The 15,625-nt window shown below is 35.0% G+C and overlaps 1 protein-coding gene across 12 annotated transcripts in view; it reads right to left on the bottom strand.

The window, feature by feature from the left end:
* Positions 1-9,388, bottom strand: part of LOC126868434 (inositol 1,4,5-trisphosphate receptor) — a 48,209-nt gene extending 38,821 nt beyond the window's left edge. For all 12 annotated transcript variants that reach the window (XM_050623842.1, XM_050623849.1, XM_050623845.1 and 9 more), the window contains exon 1: positions 8,957-9,388. The gene's annotated coding sequence lies outside the window, so the exon portion shown is untranslated. The remainder of the gene's footprint in view (positions 1-8,956) is intronic.
* Positions 9,389-15,625: the final 6,237 nt, after the last annotated feature.

The raw sequence follows: 15,625 nt of genomic DNA, 5'->3' as shown, positions 1-15,625 counted from the left end.
AATGTGTTACTTCATTCAACAACATTCTATTCTTGGTGTTCATTCATAGAAAAACCCACGAGACCAGCGCGAACGCACGATGAGTCACGGAGGTAAATTCAATTTTTATCTGGGATAATCAACGTCACGTTTAAACGCTCATCAATAAAAAGATGAAAATTTCATTTAATTTATTCTTAATTAAAGCGTATATATTAATTGATATCCACCATTTCGAATCAGATGCTCCTATTATAAATTTCGCAACAAAGCAAAGCGACGATGGCTTATATTTTTATTCGAAAAAATTAACGACTCATCGTTGAAAAATGCATCGTTGTAAAAAGTTCCAAGACTACAGTAAAATAATAGAATTCATAAACAAAAAAGATTAGAATGACATATAGGAAATTTAGTTGGTCTTCTCAGTGTGATATTTTTTAATAATTTGTCCGACACTTTCGACCAAAAAATTTAATTGGCTTGATTTTCTGTTACTTTTTTTTTCTTTTATATATAATATGTATGAGTTCAATCGCATGACGTCTATACAATGGAGAAGTACTTGTAGTGGTAGTATATATGTAGTATGCAGTTGTATAGCAGTATGTTATATATATTCGAAAATACCCAATATAAGGTGGAAAAATAATAAAAAATAATCAACAGTTTGTAAAAACGGATACAATACCGATACACCAAGGAAGATAATCAAATTTTTCTTCATAAAATATATAGCAGTTTTGCGGACAATATAAAGTAAACATATCACTAAACGATATTTTTATTACTTCTTACTAAAGTTTGTAATTTTTATAGTAAATGACAACTTTTTATTTCACGCAACGAGCGTACACGTCAAAAGCACCGAAATAAAGTTTTTGTTCAACTCGTATACTCGTCGAACGCAGTTAACAGATCAATCGAAGATATATAGTCTGTTTCGATACAACTGTACTTAATAGATGAAAAATCGCAGATGAATTGAGATATTTCAACATACCTTGAAAAATGAACAAACTTGAGATAATAGATCTCTAAAAACACAAAATTAAAAATTAATAAAGTCACAGGAATCTTAATTAGGTCGATGGTAAGTTTTGCAAATGTAGATATCATACAGAGAAATAAAAAATCATACGAATTAATAGACCTTTGAGTAAAAGAATTATTATTGTTATATGAACTCTTTCCTGGTTGAGAGTTTAATACACGCAAATAATATATTCCATCGGTATAAATAGACGATATAAATATTAGATAGACAAATAAAAGTAGAACGCAATGAAGTCATAACTAGGCTGTAAATTTAATTAGAAGTACAGCAGGCCGTTTCAATTAGTGAAAATTCAACAAACTGTACAAGCCGCCGTTAAATTTATTACTATTATTAACATATCTCTGTAAAACCAGTCCCGTTTTCATTCATTTATATTACTACCTCTATAATGCAACTTTATATAACGAGAAACTTAAATAACACAACTTGTGCTTCATTTAAATGCCACGTCTTTTAATTATTCACGGTGAGTTTATGAACTTGATGTAACACGATTAAACAATTCGCAACGAGTATTACGTGAAAAATGTGTTTAACAGTTAATCTCTGAAGAATACTTTGAACGTTTTGTCAAGCCGATGCGAGAACAGCGTTAAACATACGCGCGTGAACGAACTAAGCCAAGAATACACAATACCAGTGATCAGAAATTAAAATCACACTACTCTAGCTCCCTCTGGATCTCCATTGAAACGATTCGCGAAAATAAATCGGCTCGAAAAAGTCAGAGTGAAAATAACCAGAATTCACCGAGCAGTCATTAAAACGAGCATTATTTCGTTAAGTTACCTACGCCGTTTGATATTCCAATAATCTCGAATTCGAAGGTATTTCTTTCGCGTTGTGCCGTACGTACGAAGAGAATGAGTATGAAGAGAAGAGAAACGTGATAATTATTTCCGTTCATCCTTTTATTCTAACGTCATTCTGTGACCAAAACGGATATTGTAATATAAAATAAGCTAAACTGTTAGATCTGTTAGGTCTAAAAATACAATTGACGAAGTACAAGTATAAGGGGAGACAACATATTTCAAATTACGAAGAGGCTGATGTTTAGCATCAAAACGAGATAAAAGTACAAACGCGGAGTTAATTAAAAACAATGGAAAATGTGACTTGTCCTATTCTTCCCTGCGATCTTCACATATTTTCTCTTTCTTTGTCCCTTTTTCCTCTGTTTATCAGAATTTAGCAGTGTTCTGAAATGAGAACGCTATTTTATATGGAAATGATCGGCTGACAAATTGTTCACGGGCCGTTAACGTGAACGTTTCGTCTGAAAAAATACAGTCCACGAATAATCGCTGGCTGTGCTCGAAATAATCGTAAAACACAGCGCGTTCAATGCTGTAAAACGGACGTTCTTAATTCACCGCAACGCTACAAGTTGAAAAAATTTCGTACGACGCATAGACGATAATCGAAGATGAATGAGATTAATGGAATTTTACAAACACCATCGATGAACCCTGTACTACGTACGATATTCAGAAACCGTCCTTACGTTTCTGCTTTCGTTTTTATTTCTCCTTGTTTTTCTCTTTCTTCGTCTTTGTGAATGAGACGTTAATCGTAAATCGTCGAAAGAAGCATCGATAAAATACTCCAAAGTCTCCATAACGACGTTAATTAAAAATGTTGTAATAGAAATAAAGATATCTATAACGTAAAAAACTGTAAGCACGAGCTTAAGATTTCAACAGAGCCTGTCGACGCATAGATACGGTTTCATTAGATCGTCAATTGCCAGTCAATTGACGATTATTGTTCGATCACTGGCACATCCGACGAGGAAATAAAAGAAACATCTGCTCGTCCCCTCTATTTTTTCTCTGTGCTGCCTCTCGATAGCTGGTTTCTTCTCTTTTTCTCTGCACAGAAGATCAAACATCGTACAGAGCGTTGAAAGAGCCAGCCTTTTTACTTTCTCTCTTATTCCGAATCCAATATCAATACCATACAAATTAATAACGTTCGAAAGTCACAGAGAACGTAAAAATAATTCGCAAGACGTATTTTCAATTTTATACAGGTCATTTTTCCCTATCAAACGTATTGCAATGGAAATAGCAGCAAATTATTTGTCTTTTCGGCTCAATCTACTCAATCTTATCCAATAAGGAATAAACGAACTTTGATCAATACTTGATCAAGTTAAATTGTAATCAGATCTTATTAACGCTTATATATACAGGGTGGTTGGTAACTGGTGGTACAAGCGGAAAGGGGGTGATTCTACGCGAAGAAAGAAGTTGAAAATATAGACTAAAAATTAAAAAATTTAAAAATTTAAAGAATTAAAAAAATAACGTCAATCGAGACAACGATCTGCAGTGAGAGCCATTATGAGACGCGATAAAGTGCACGCGTACCGAGCGAAAATTCAAAGTCGATTTTCTCGAAAACAAAGCCTCGAACGAAAAATTGTTATTCTATATTTTCGACTTCTTTTTTCGCGTAGAATCACCCCCTTTCCGCTTGTACCACCAGTTACCAACCACCCTGTATATATATATATATATTACAAAGGAAACCAAGTTACAGTTTAAAGACTTATAAATTTACTTTAGTGAAAATTACAATTAAAATCGACGAGTACATCTACTGATTTGTAGATATAAGCATATTCGTGAATCATGTACACGTTTCTATATCGTCATCAAATCAAATCACGAGGTTGAATCCGAAACGCGCTGGATCAACGAGAGACGATATCCAGGACTACGCGCGAGAATCAAAATTTCAAGCAGCGAATCTGTCGCCGCAGAGCAGCGTATTGCATAATGCAATAATTAAACGGATTTGAAGCCCGTGCACCTTGGCCTCTCCTCAAGCGACAGAGAACCCGGAACAACGATGCGACGACGCGAATCGCGTACACGCGCGCGCTTTTCAATTTGCTTAACAATAAAAGACTATTCCATTTCATGAGAATATAGTTTTCATAAGATTACAGAATCGTGATCGTATATCGCGTTACAACGAGATAGAGTTTCGTTTTGCCAAGGTTTTTCACGACACGCGTCGCCTACGCTTTCCTCATCTATCTTTTTCCTCTACTTTTTGTTTCTTTTTTACCTTCCTCGATAGTTGCATCTCACGCTTCGCGAACGATCGATTTAACGCGACACCGATGCTCATCGATATCCGCCTCGATATAAATATTTGCCGTACACGTAATTCTGCGCGTGCAAGCTAGATACACCAGATAAGCATTTTTTTTTTTCTTTTTTCTTGAATTCGTCGGCGAAAGAAATTGGACGTTCACCCTATGACAGTGTGGCAGGAGCGACGAAGAATTCAGAATTACAGATTTGGAAAATCATTGTCTTATCGTCTAAGATGTCCTGCATTTCCAGTACGAGATACAACAACTTTTTGCAGGAAAAACATACACGAAACGTAATTCGTGTCTGGTCCTTTTTTGTTTTTTAGCTAAAGTATTCCGATAGTTAGATAGTCGAAAGATAACTCACAACGATGGTGAACGGTGAAAGTGATCTGTGTCTCAATGTATCGTCGAATAAACATTAATCGATGCCTATTTCCTCGTGTGATCTACAATTTCATAATTTAATTACATACACACATATAGTTCTTCTGCGATATAATTACAGAGTATAGATATACATATATAATAATTAAGAGCATAGATATAGATATATAATTACAGATATACTCGTAAAAGTAGCGTAATATAATGAATTACTTTGCTAGAAAATAAAAGAAACATATTATAGATATTAAATGTATCGAATAGAAATAAAAAATGTTACAGAGTATTATTTTGATCTCCTGGAGAAAATCAGAACATGAAAACTAAAATCGAACAATAAAAAATCTTCCGGCCTTTGATCATGTTATGGTCTTACGATTTTATTTCGAACGTTTAAGAAATTTATGATGTATACAATAATTGTTGTTATTTCTGTATTCAAAGGTAGGATCATAATAGCTGTTATTTTATTCTTTGGATAAATCTATCACACCGTTCTGAGCCGAAAAACCTTTATTGCACTTTCTTACGTGGTCTAGGGATAAAAACAAAAGAACATCTTAAACCTATCGATTAAATCTATCGATTGTACCTAGAACTATCTTCTAGTTACTATTTATTGTAACTAGCGTATCTGCATACAGATGGCGAGCGCCAACTCGCGTTGTCATTTTCGACAATAATTGATACAGTTTGCTCGAGTTTGTCTCTTGTGTGGTTGTGGCCAAAAGGGCTAAAGAGAGAGAAAGTAAGTGGTTCGAATTTTGTAGAGGGAAATTGATTAGTGGGTACGTGAAAGATGGTCCAAGGCCATTTGGCAAGTTCTTCAACGAGTTATTTTTGATTAACGAGGGTCTTTCGGAATAGTTCAAAGACCTGTTAGACAAGGTCGTTTTAGAAAAGACGTAACATGGTAATGGAAATGGAGTCGGAAATGGAGCGAATATTTGAAATTCGAATGGGAGTGGAGTTATCGAATCGGCGTAAATGGATCACGTGACGTGCAATGGAGAAAATTTGATATGCGCATGGAATTTGAATGGTTCGGGAGAATTCGAGTCTTTCGAAGTATTTCAAATTACAGATGAGATGTACACGCGTATATCGAATGTTCTGTTCTTTTCTTTTGCATTTTTCTTTTTTTCTTTCCTTTTTTTTTTTTTTTTTTTTTTGTTAAGTTGCTTCAAACGTAAAACCAGGGTTTATATTCCGTTTCATCTTAAACGTTGAATCGAAACGGGAAATTTTGAGTATCCATTACGAAAAAGGATTATATAGCGGGGTCCTCTCTCGTGTGTGTTTACGATGATATGTGACCTTGCTCGACAGGTCGTTGAACTCAACTTAAAAGAGGCTATCACCCTACAGAGTAAAAAATAGAACGTTTCATTAAATCTTCCTAAGGCTCTCGATTTCACTGTGCGTTGCGAAAATAATCCACTTCCCGTGAATTAAAAACACATAAAGCGTTCGCGAATATATAGAATTTTGAAAGATTTTGAAAGATCATTTCAATCGAAGTTCTTTTGAATACCATTCATTGGATTGTAGAAATAATACTTTGCAGATAAGTAGAAAATTATAAGATCGATATAATTTTCCATAAAAACGTTATCGATAAATTTCTAACAACATTTCTTCAGATCTCAAACGAATCTCGTAATTGCTGCTAAAAATGTATGCTTGCTAAAAACAGTATCTATTAAAAAAAAAAAAAAAATACGATAAATTCCGTGAACGTTTCATAACTCAATTTCATAACTCAAAGTTATCTAACGGATCGCTAGAAATGAACTAATTTCGAAAATATTTGTCGCGATCGGTGAAAAAATTCAAGCATGAGATGAATGGCTGGTATTTGAATACATTGAATACATTTTTCAATTGCGTACGGTATAACAGTTCGGAATGGCAGTTGTTGTCACGAACGAGCGATTTTCATATGATTATACAGACGACAATAATTCATATTTAAACACAAGATAATCTGATAGTTCTCGAGATGATAAGTATAATCAAAGTATAATAAATGTAATATAATTATTAAACTGCGGTTATTTTTTCCAAATTTATATTTGTATAAATAATATAAATAAAAGAATGACACCTAAATAGAAGACCATTTTATGTATTTTAAATATTAAAACAGTTATTATACTTTGCACATTTTCTAGATTTTTTCATGTAATATAATTATGAAAATCGAGAAACGAAATATTTAACTCGTTTGTTTATTGAACAAGTGAAAATTTCCGCATCCATGACTTTTGCCGTAAGAGGAGCAAATGTAGTATATGAGAGAGAATCGATACTCTGCGATATCGATTCCAGGTCAGTCAAATCGAAGTGCACGAAAAGAAGGAAGTTCAAGCGATTCACCACCCGCGCGAAATGTCATTAACCCTTCGCGGGATTTGCCGAGTGTACGTCTCGACCCACGCTGCATACGATGTATAATGCGATATATCCGTTTTGCATCGAAATAAAACTAATAATAGAAAGTTTCGATCATTGACGCAACAATATGCATGCACTTATAATCTACCGCCAATAATATGGAAGAAGGATATGCGAGAAAGATATGCGAGAAAGATATGCGAGAAAGATACACCGAAGATGAAATCGAGTTGGTCAAGTCATTGGCCTTTACTAGACGAAGTTACGTGGACGTTTTTACGATAAACGCGATGCAAATAACGTACACATGCTGCACAAGGTAGTTGCAGTCGTTGATACTATGGCTCGTGATACAAATCGTTCATTATCTTTATTTTTCTAACTTTGTTTAAACGATATACTATATGATCATCTTTGTAATACGAAATTATTGTAATAATTTTGATTCGAATAAATCTTGTGAAATACATGAAAAGAGACTTGATCTTTTCCTTTGCATTATTTTCTTTTGATATAAATTTTATAATTCGGTTGTCGGTAGAATTGTAATGATAAGCCTAAAAAAAGTCATACTATATCATTAATTTAGATATAACCTCTTGCAAATGACTTCATGTAAAATATTTGAAAACAGGTTTTAATTTTCCTCTGTATTGGCTCCTTCTGGTGCAAATTCTATATCTTAATCGACGATATAGCTGTAGCCTTAAATTTGAAAGTTGAAATTAAATTAAATTTGAAAAAGTGTAACAAACGATTCTTATTGCGAGCTACTGCATGTCAACAACGAATGAAACAAAAAGAAACAATTGAAAGATCGTGACTACGCTTATTATCGCCGCGAAGCGGAAGTAGTAGTAACCGAATCAATTTCGCGCGTTCCCCTAATATCAAACAAATTAATTTCATTCCACGTTCCATTTTCGTAGTTTTCGCGTTCACGGCCGAAATCGTATGCGATAACACACACACGATCGGCGTAAAGCGTGGCGTGCTATTGAAAGGAGGATAAATAAAACGTGCCGATTGAAATCGCTCGTGTGGAATCTTTTATAAGACGAATCGTATAAATCCTACACGATTCTCCAGGAACGACTAAGTACGTGCGCTCACGATAGGAGCTCCTTCTATCGAGGAGCTAGCTAGATGATTCTCTGTATAGGTATATAAAATTTATAATTGAAAACAAAAATTAGATTGTACATTAAAGTAAATAAGATATACACAAATTAATTCTGTATAGTTGAGATTTTGTTCAGTCATAAAGATAAGAATCGTTAAAACGTCTCCTCTAGGTTTAGAAACTAGCATAGTTACAATAAATAGGATACTTGACACCAATCATTTTTAACTGCATTAATTTCTTTTTAAAATCTGTGCTGCGACAGTCGTTTGTATTGTCAATAGCGCTATTAACGCTTTGTTAATATTATTCAGGAATTTTACGAATAGGAAGGATTTCAGCTCCAAAAAGGCGTAGAGACTTTAATTGGCAACGACTTCAAATAAACTGTGTGCGCACAGAATAACAACACACTCTTGCCACAGTCGAAGTATCGAGAGATTCGAACGCGAAGGAAATTAACTTGGCGGCTAACGTCAAGCGGATCTGCCGTTGAAAAAGCCCCGTTCTAATACTGTCAGCTGATGCCTAAAAGTATGGAGAGCTTATTACAAACGATCGAAGCACGCACTCGATTCTCCACGCACGTTCCTTCAGTCGTCTAAAGAAAAATGTCTGTCCCATGTTACTTGACAGATCTATTAAAACTTATTGACACGTTTCTCACGCACACCAGTCATCCTACGATTTGTCCTATGGAATAAAATCTAACCTATCGAGACATATAGAACAATCAAATATTTCACGAAGAAAAACAATGCAAGTAAAACATACAGAAATATTCATAGATATCGAAGATTATAAAGGAAAATGAGCCGGAGGAACGAAAATAAAAGGAAACTTGTACTTTGAACTATCGGCGTTAGCCGAGAGAAGAAGAAAAAACGTGTTTACTCACGTTCTGGTCGCCTGTACCAGTTCCAACACTTTCGGAGCACTTCACGTTGTCGATCGAAATCGTTGAACGTAGTGCGGTAACGCACCGGTCTTACGAATGCCGGAACACGTTCCTCGAATGACCAAAAATATTTCAAACTACGTTCACGATGGTTCGTCGATGCACCTCAACGAAAAAGGCGAAAACGTTCGTGAATTTGCCTCGCTAGTTGTTCATGTAAGTACGTGTCACGGATACTGTGATTCTCTTCTGCACAGAATTTGTAAACGTCCACTACGTTTGATACACAGACAGAATTGGTTGAAACGTTCACGACGCTGATTATATCGAATACGTGCAACTTGATTATGGTCGTAAAATCACCGATACGTGCGTACGTATACACGAGAGTTTAGAAGACGACGCACGAGCAAAAACGTTCACACCGCTCGGTGGTTCTGGCACGACTGGAATACTGGAAGCGGACTCGCCTCGACTTTACATATGGCTGCGTATCGTCCAATGATCAATCGACTCCAACTTGTTCAAATACTTTTGTGAATTTTCGAATTTTGTCTATCGGTATAGAAATAATATAACTCCTATTATCTAGAAAAACACACACAAATGTGAAAGTAGTAATTATTGTTTAATGCAATAATGAAAAACATCGTTTGCTGATAAAGTAAACGACCTTGAAAAACTTTACATAAAAAGTGTTTTTTTAATGGATATCAGTTAATGGATATTATTATTTATTACTTATTCACTCATAATTTTTTCATAATGAAAAAGAATATCTTTTAGCACTCGTAGAGTACGAGACATTTTCGCCTATTCAACCGATAGACCCATCGGTATTGTAGAAATTCTTGGATACATATTGCCATCTGTTTATTACAGACAAGACACAGCGAGGTAAAGACAGGTACAGAATGGACGTGACATTATCGACCAAGTAGCCAATGGTAACATGAAATGCTTTTTCCCGTCCCACGTTTTGGTGGTCACCTGATCTCTTTACCATTTTCGCGTCACATGCGACGTTATCGATTTAGTAGAGTACTGGTTTGAATTGAAACTAAATTTTCCTATGAAATTGCAAATAATGTATTTTTGTATTATGTATTTCTTCGATTCTGTCTATTTAGATCTGAAGATCTAAGAATAGATATCATAATATTCTTTGAGATTTAATTGCGAATACGTTGCATCTTCAACCATCCAATCCATTTACCAACTAACGTCAAATTGAGCTCGTTGTAAAAAATAACTAAGACACGTATCCGCCTGCTTCCTCGAGTTCACGCGTATTTGCACATGTTTCCACGCGTCTCCACCTACTTCCATGTGTCTCCGTTTGCACACGTTTCCTCAACTTTCCACGCGTTTCCACACTTTTCCTTCAGTTTACGCGCATCTTCACGCGCGTCTCTATCTGTCTCTACCTGTTTTCTCCCGGTCAAACTGAAAATCGTTTTGCATTAATTTAGACAAATGAATGAAATTTTATTCGAATCTTTTTGTCAACTACGGTCCTTAATATTTTGGATGAACTAAATTGCGAGACATTTAACCCAAATTGATATGTTAGCCGATATTCTTTATTCTTTAATGAATTGCGAATGATCGAGGCGTATCTCGTAACGAATAAATAAAGGCGCGAGACCCAGTGATACAAACCTTTTATGTCCTGGTTTTCTCTGTAGAGAAGAGGCTAGCTTACATGAAGCTGCAACTTGCCCTTTGATGGTTGCTGACATCATTGGTGACAACAGGACTCGCGTTAGCAGACCTCAGATATCAAATACGGAGTGACAATGGAAACAAAATTTCTTGGCAATCGTATCGGTAAAACAGTAAAACGTCGGTAGGCCGACGTTACAAATGTCACGTCTACTCTGTATCTCGTGGATGAGATAATCACTGACGAGTCGTCTCTGATAATTCCTATGTTCGCCGTAGAAAATCGTAGGAGGCGTAAGAAACATTTTGACTTTTTGACAGGCAGTATTTCATAACCTATGATACAAAGTTTCATTCCGTCATGTCTATTCTGTCCTTGGTTGATATTTTATTCGGCTGGCGCATAGTACCGTGAAATTGCTGGTAACCAGTACTGACGCATACGCTGCCACAATCATAGGAATAATTATAAGCAGAATTCACACTAGTGGTAACGATAGCTTTTCGTTAATAACATTTTAAAGAGTAACGAGCGTCGACTAAAACCTACTGGAGGTTGCTCAGGAGAGTATCCTTGATTACAATATGTCAAGATCAAGGTCATCGAAGCTGACTTTCATTATCATATCTACTCTTACGAAGCAAACAGTTGTTGTTCGTATAAGAAACGTGAAATCACCCAACGTTGAATCACACAACCGCGAATCGTTTAATTTCGTATCAAACACATTGCTAGCATCGCTAGTAAATTAACTACGTGATCTTGAGATGCGGATAGGCTGGACAAGAGCTATCAGTTAACTCAGTGTGTTAACTGATAGCTCCTATCTACTATATTCACACTCTCAATCATTCCATTAATTAAGATCAAAATAGAACGAAACAAAATAGTATTTCTGTAATCATTTACCCTTTTATGATACGTATTATGTTTCAGATAACTTTTAATGTCTATACATGTACCAAATAGGTTATTGATATATTTCTTTAAAAAATTCTTCTATATTTAAAACAAAAGCTATCAACGCAGAGTGAAAGACGAATTTTATTTTCGAGACAAGCTACTTCTATACTATGACAGAAAGATGATGCAAGAAGGATTTTAGAAAACTCTGACAATCGCTACTGTATCTCGTCTCTCTGGTATTAGACTATCAACTAGAACGAAGTAGACAAGAAGGTTGTTTAAAAAAGAATGTATGAAATTATAATGTACAAGGAGGTGCAATTTCAGGATGAAATAATCTCAACGACGTTAATCTTTTCATTTTATTGTACCAAAAAATTTCATCTCCTTCAATCATTATTAATTCAATATAATATATTTATCCTTTATATTTGTTATATCTTATTTATAATAAATATTTATAATAGTGTAGTATTCATCGTTATTCTTTATTGTGTCGCCATGAGCCATGAAAACGTGGAATCAGCAAGTTCTTAATTATCGTTACTATACTAACTAGAAAGACGTTTTGTGATCCTTTTTAATAAATCCACGAAACATATTAACAGAAGCACGCCACGTGGTTGCGTGTTTCACTCTTTCTCTTCCTCTCTCTCTCTCTCTCTCTCTTTGTATGTTTCCTTTTCGTTTTCTTTTTTTACTTTACTTTTTTTTTCTAAAAAGAGTAAAGTGCGGAGACACTTGTGTAAATTCCCAGATATTTTGACCGGAAAAAACAGTTTGTTCTTTCTCCTTATTTTCTCTTCTTTTAACCGTGTATATTTTAATTGATGAGAGCATTCAGACATAGACAATTCGTACGTTAAAACAATAGATATCTAAGGAAATTTTACAACTCGCTTAAGGCTCTAGTTCCCTTAAATCAGTTCGAATTAGAATCGAAACGAGGAACGTGTATATGTGTATGTTAATATTCTCCGATAATTTCGGGTTCGTATCGACAATATCTTCACCGAACGATTATTCGCAAATACATGATCTTCTCTTTTTACGCCGTGATCGTTTCTATTGATCGAACGATAAATCGAACAATTGAAACCCTCGTATGTAACTGATTTTAATGTACTAAGGCCTTAATGTGTCGAAGCAGCGGAGCTAATTACCGTTATACAATAAGAAAATATATATACCTCTACGGACACCAATAATTCGATCTCACGATTGTACGTGGAACGTAGACACAGTTCCCAAAAACATTACTTCTTTTTCTCATTTTCTTTTATTTAACTATTTATCTTCTTATTATTCTTTTTTTTTTTTTTTACTAGCAAGTCGATTTTCGGAAATTCGCAAACAAGTGCTCCAAAAATTTGCCACGTCGTTACGTTCCTCTTTTGCTCCATTCCTCTTTTTAATTCTTCTAAAGCTTAACTTTGACTTCTTTACTTATTTTTTTCTTTTTTTTTTTTTCTTTAACAAGTACCTCGATTCCCTGTAAACCCTGCAGTACTCGTGCGAGTCAACGAGTTTGTTGGTCGGCTGGCGTTCCGACAGGTTTACATATAGCACGTGTCGTATCTTTACGACTTTCTGCGAAAACTGAATTGAACACATTAGACTGCAACGAGAACATTTTTTTTTCCCTTTTCTTTGTTCCTTTTATCGACGATTCTGTGTCGCGAAGTATTACGAGTAGACTGTGGATGTTTATGCGAACTCACGTTTCTATATAAACATAAGCAGAGAAAAACGAAATCTAGATATCATAACGAATATCGTACTGTAAACATTTTTACAGATTCCGTGCATTCTGTAATTTCTCGCATTTTTTAAGTTTCCCATAAATGCATAAAAAATCCGCAATCTTAATTACGATGTATCACCGACTGACTTACTGCAGAGTTAATGACAATCGTGTTTTGTATGTTTCAGCATCTTAATGTTAATCTGACATTACACGCTACGTATTGAGAATACTTCTACCGACGCAGTACCTAAGTTTTAAAGCCCTGCATACTCGAACCTGATTTTTGTTTACTTCGTAGATCAATCGTTCTTTGTTCTTTTTTTATTTCAGAACGACTGTGACAAGTCAATAATAAAACGTGTTCACTTTCACGTGACTAAGACTCACCGACTAACAGTCGCTTAAAAGAAAATATGTTTCTTCTTTTTCTTTCTTTCCCTCCTCTTATCGTGTCCCTCCTCTCTCTCTCTTTTATATCCGTTATTGTGCATCACCTTCCTCTTAATCGTTCATCACATATATATATATATATATATAATTGCATTTATGTATCAACTATTTCGCGATCGAATCAGACGATCGAATAGGATGTTGCTCAACTTCCGTCACCGCATCCCATCTCGTATAACGAGATCTACTACGCTTACGAATTTCAAAATATTACAGCGTACTTCAATGTATCAGACGCATAATGGAGAATATATTTCGTGACTCGTTTTATTCGTTACCTTAAAATTTAATTTCCATTTAACTTTAATCTCGATTCTTGTAAAATTAAAAAGAAGAAAGAAGAGAAGAATAAAATAACAAGCTCGTGCCCTCACGATAATCCTATGATCGTTCTTTTCGCAATAAGTACCTTATTGACCATTCACGAAGAAAATCTGACAACGATTCTCTTCGTTCGTTTATGCTGAAACGTTTAAGCACAGAATTTCGCGTTTTCATAGTATACGAATTCCTTATTCCGACCATCTTGGATATCGACTTTGCGTATAATATCGTGAAATTTGTCTACGAAGATGTTGCAAAAATTCAACTTTGCATCGTTATGCGTCGTTCATAACGGTTCTTCCCTTCCTTTTTTTTTTTTTTTTTTTAATATACAGGGTGGTTGGTAACTGGTGGTACAAGCGGAAAGGGGGTGATTCTACGCCAAAAAAGAAGTCGAAAATATAGACTAAAAATTAAAAAATTTAAAAATTTAACAAATTAAAGAAATAACGTCTACAGTGCGATCCGTTATAACGAGACGCGATAAAGTGCACGCGTACCGAGCGAAAATTCAAAGTCGATTTTCTCGAAAACAAAGCCTCAAATTAAAAATTTGTATTCTACATTTTCTACTTCTTTTTTCGCGTAGAATCACCCCCTTTCCGCTTGTACCGCCGGTTACCAACCACCCTGTATATACAACTACGAGCAAGCTCGATATCCAATAAAAATTCGTATACGATTTGCCCTTGTTGTAACTGAAACGTAAGACGAAGAGTTTCGATAGAACGTTTCATAAAAACTGTGAAAGAGAACAGAAGAAAAGAAACAGAATAGAACTTCGGTATGAATAGATGGAGATGAAAGAATCAAATCGAATATATTCTCCGTTAACGTAATAGCATCGTTGTTGGGTATCTTGTGTAAAACTAGCTTCGATCGTTTCTAATCGTACGATAACGATAAGTTCTGTATAGCTTTAATCAACCATTATTGCGAATGCGTACGTTGGCATCGTCATTAACACATTAGATAACATCGACGATATAGTTATTATGAACGAGTAGCAAAAATATTGCTATTTCCTTGTCTCGGTGGAATTTATCCGAAAGTGGGAGGAAGATGTATCGCTGAAAATTAGTTCGATTATCGTAAAACTAAACGTTGAAACGTGTTACGAGAGAAGATGTCCTCGAACGATCATTGAGAATCTTAACGACAGAGCAAGAATAGCCGTGGCAATGACGAACGCTTAACTCTTCATAGGCAAACATATTTTTTGAATTCCCTTCTAGATGAACTGAATCGTTTTGAACGCTTAATGTCGTCGGTACGTTATATACAATCGTTCGTTGGATTAAACGGTTGAAACTTTTTCGATAGAAATAAAAATTCAAGAAAAGAAATACAAAAGTAAAGTTTCGTTTAAGTATTCAGTTAAGATTCAGTTTATCCGCGAAGGTCTAACTTTCTTCTATCGAAGATTGTGCAGAAAAAAGCATGATATATAGTACTTGTTGAAGTGAACTTGAAAAATACCATTCGTTTGTGCCCGTAAATATAAAATATTGAACGTAATTATCTTGTTGCAATTTTATTAAATTTATCCTTCAAAGGGTTAATTTCAAAATTAAAT

Source organism: Bombus huntii, chromosome 8 (genome assembly GCF_024542735.1).
Source record: "Bombus huntii isolate Logan2020A chromosome 8, iyBomHunt1.1, whole genome shotgun sequence".
In the NCBI taxonomy this organism is placed as follows: Eukaryota; Metazoa; Arthropoda; class Insecta; order Hymenoptera; family Apidae; genus Bombus; species Bombus huntii.
The sequence above is the reverse complement of the archived record's forward strand: the minus strand, read 5'-3'. Positions and strand labels throughout refer to the sequence as shown.